Raw genomic sequence first — 4296 nt, 5'->3', positions numbered from 1 at the left:
TTCTGTGTCTTGGGCCTTGAGTTGGAGTGAATCTCATGAGCAAAGTGTAAACATCAACATCTCCGCTTCCTCAACAGCTACATTTTCTGATTTATTTAAGCCATTCGATTTGGTCCAAAAAACTTGAACTGATTGTTCTTATTTATCCTGCAAACTATTTGAAGAAACTTTGCACCACGTTATCCTGAAAAAGCCAAAAAAAAACCAAAAAAAAACCAGCAGCTCAGAGAGACAGGCAGGTATGCGTCTCATATCCTCGCCACATAAATAAGAGGATTCGAGTAAGAGGGCATTGTGCGCAAAAATCTCAGGTTACATGCCCATGATCTCAGCTGCGAGGGTAAGCTGCCCCCCCAGTGAGGAAAAAAAAGAAGAAAAAAAGAAGCGTGTTCTTCCCTTGTCACAGCTAGCATGAATGAGAAACAGCTCCAAGGAATGCTCCATTATCGTCCTATCAGCAGCACTGGGGGAGGAGAGCTTGTAGTCTCTCTCTTTACGTCGCAGCAAGTGTTTCAAAATCGTGCGTCTGAAGGAGGACGGAGGACGGGGGGCTTTGTGAGTGGCACTGGCCTACAGACCCGCAATTGGGCCGAGCGTCCTCCTCCCCAACCCACCAGACCTTGCACTTCCTCATTTGTCTAGGTCAGACGTTCCTTTTTGTCAGCAATTAATCTGCAGCCCCGCCCTCCTATATTTATCCCCTTTCACTCTCTGTTTCCCCTTCACCTCTTGTTCTGTTGGCCTTGAGGAGATTTACACTTGGGTTTGATCACTGTTCACCGTTGTATACGTGCGACTTATAATGGATCACCGGGCCCTTTTTAAGTGCTACATTTTTTTTCTTCCCCCCCCCGAGCATGATGAGTGTCTTGTTGACCTTCCCATTATTATGCATCTGCTGTGCAACAGTGCTCCCTCTCCGCTCCGGACTGACCTTTCACAGACCCCCCACACACTTAACATGATATCGGTGTGTTACAGATTTCGATGGTAAATGATTTTTTTTTTTTTAATCTCTCTTACTGATAACAGAAAAAAAAAACATTTGTTATATATGCAGCATTGAAAGGAAAAATGAATAGAGCATGTGAGTGGACGCGTCTTTGATCAGTGCTTCATGGGGTCTGCTAAATTAGACGTGAGTTAAAGTATGCAAACCAAATGAATGCTGCTAATCCCGGATTTGCTGTGATGACGGGATCTACAATGCCTTTCGAGGCAATTATTCAAATCAATTTAATTAAACCTGTTGAAATTGGCTTTAATTGCCTCCCTGACTAAACAAACACTAAGTTTTGGCATGCAAATAATGGTGGCAGCGCCATAGCTTCCTCCAAGTTGATGCTGTGGAGGGGGCGTGAAAAGTAGTGAACTACAGCGCCCCCGAGTGGCTAATAGCTTCCTCTGGCTTTCTTAAATAATGACGTCAGCCCTGGACATTACTCTGTACACACTGTCTGTGTGTGTGCATGTGTGTGTGTGTGTGTGTGTGTGTGTGTGTGTGTGTGTGTGTGTGGATTACCTTTGTTGCAGATGACCCAGATTCTGATTATTTTTTCGAGCCAAGGAGGGATCATCATCATCATCATCATCATCATCAGCAGCAGCAGCAACGCGCACTCTAAACGACAATTAAAGGTCAGCGGTTCTTCAGAGACCTGCCTACAATTTGTGGGTTTAATCAGTGGCCATTAGATGTACTGTTTGGTGTATATTTTAGATAAAGACGATAAATGCCTCATTGTTTTTGGGGGGGCGGGGATGGGGGGGGGGGTATATCAATATCTTTCACTGTAGTTTGAGGCCACCAACCAGATCTGTCTGTGTTTGCATCTATTGTGTTCATCTCCTCCACGCTTTGAATGAGAGAAGACACTGACTGTAACCTCACAGACGTCCTTCTCTGCCCCGACTGGATACATTTACACTACTTAAAGGTCCAATGTGTAGGATTAATGGCGCAGGGAGCTATTTGTAAAATGTATTTTTAAAATTGTGTAGAGTCACCTGAAAACAATCATGGTTTTTTTCGCGCCAATCCTATCTAAAGAGGGACCTCGTCACTTGTCCAGAGTACAGACAAACCTAACACCGGCTCTGCAGAGGGCCTCTTGTTTCATCCACCAGGGCAGACTGAGAGGAGGGGTGGCAAGTGAGGTGGCAGATAGCAGATTCCACTAAATCCTACACGTTGTTGAGGCGGTCGTTTCGTTTGTTGTGCAAACTGTGTGTCTATCTCCACTTCACAAACACATGTCACTAGTTAAAGGAGCTCTGTACAACTTCTGTGTTGTGCTGGAAGCCGGTCATTATGTTAGCAGACTACCGGACAGTGAGCATTGAGTCACAACCCTTTGGACTGTCACTGAAAATCCGACCCGAGAGAAATCCCCCAGTCCAGCAACAAATCGCCTGAAGGCTTGTATAGGCAACCGAGAGAGACAGGAAGGATTTGTTTTTCACCTCACGTTACAATGCGCTCACACATAGCCAATAAAACTTGATTAATACATGTAACTTGCTATAAAAAGACACTATAAACGTCAGCCAATCTTGCAACATGTTGCAGACTTTGGACGTAGCTTCCAGTTTTAACTCTACCACGTACCGTTGAGTGACGCGTCTGCATCTCGCACGGTTGTGAAACCATTGCATCAACAAAAACCTGCCCGCAGACAAACAAAAGAACACCTGGCAAAGTGCTGAACACCGGGCCACAGATGTGGGGCAGGGCGTAAAGTGAGAGGGGGGCCAACCCAAACTTATTCCACCCCACTGCTCAGACCACACCCGTCTCTGAAATTAGCCGTCACGTTTAATCCCAACTACACACGCCTCTTTAACGGTTGTGGTGCTATCATGCTGACAGAATCTGTCCACAGACAGACAGACAGACAGACAGACTTTACAGGTTTAACATTTGGCAAAGTACCCAGAACCGCTACTCTGCAGTTTTTAAGGCGTGTCCATGGCCACAGTTTGCCAAGATGACACACACATACAAAGACTCACAAGGTGAAAACATAACCAGTCGACACTGTTGCGGCAACTGGAAAAATGTTTTTAATTAAGTATTTTGAAAACTTTCTCTCATCTCCATGGCAGTACACAAGACTGCTCACAGTTTAGTAGTTTTAATTTACAAAGGATTTGAGATGTCCATCTCTGAGATTTCTGCCGCCACCCTAGAAATGGATGAAAGTTAATTTTGTGCGGCTCAAAACCTTTTTCCGGAAAAAAAAGTTTTTACTCTGGATAATCCACAGACTTTAAGGCAAACCATTTTGATTAAAAACACAATCTATGGACGAAACAGTCCCAACAGCTCGTGTCTCTGCTTCACAGCCGTTGTCTGCATGAGGAGCTGCTAAACCATCAGAGGTGTTTTCTATTTTCATGACTCTCATAGGGAAACATTTGCTCAGTATTTGGCATTTGCCGAGCGCCGCTGAAAAGCGTGTAAGTAGCCGTAAGCGGGGTTTTTTTGCTTATTAATTTTGACTTGTGTTTACAGTGTCTCCCTCGGGGCAGTAATTTCGAAAATGTCACAATGTCACGATGCACACAAGATGCACCACACATGCCCCAGTTTTGTCAAAACCCAGTGAGTGGTGTGTATGAGATATTGTACTTGAAAGACAGACACTTGTAATGCTGTGGTGCCTTTTTGACTCCCTCCTCCAGATTCTGTAGTTGTCGTTTTCATTCATACTTGTTTCGCCTCACGTAGCTTTAAAAAGTCAGTAAGAGGTGTTTGTGTGTGAGAGCACAGGGACTAGAAATGCTTTGAAGCAACTCAGTAGTGAGACTATTTCACAGCTTTACAAGGAGCTCTTCATTTAGTAGATCCACGTGTTCAAGTGTTAATATACTGAAGCTTTACCATGGAAACGGAAGTAACAAAGGAAGTTTGAAGCACCAAACATATCTTTCATATTTTGATTAAAAAGTACATTCGCGCACATACGTCACACAATTTGATATGTAAAAGAAATGTCTTGCTCACAGACTTTAACAAAACACCATGAGGGGTCACTCAATTTCTTTTTCAAAACTACATAGTGCCCCTTTAACGCCTCACTAATTATAATCCAGTAATATAATATAGGCTGTATTATTCTGAAATCGGCCATTCTTCATAATAAATACTTTTGTTACTTTAAGTACATTTTGATTCTAATAGCTAAAGTACTTTTTTAAAACGGAGTATTTTTACACAGTGGCATTTTCAAGCAACAAATCTGACGTTTTTATCTGAACCACACGGGGGCGCTGTTTGACTTTCTCCATATGTTC

Source organism: Acanthopagrus latus, chromosome 4 (assembly GCF_904848185.1).
Source record: "Acanthopagrus latus isolate v.2019 chromosome 4, fAcaLat1.1, whole genome shotgun sequence".
Taxonomy (NCBI): domain Eukaryota; kingdom Metazoa; phylum Chordata; class Actinopteri; order Spariformes; family Sparidae; genus Acanthopagrus; species Acanthopagrus latus.
The sequence above is the reverse complement of the archived record's forward strand: the minus strand, read 5'-3'. Positions refer to the sequence as shown.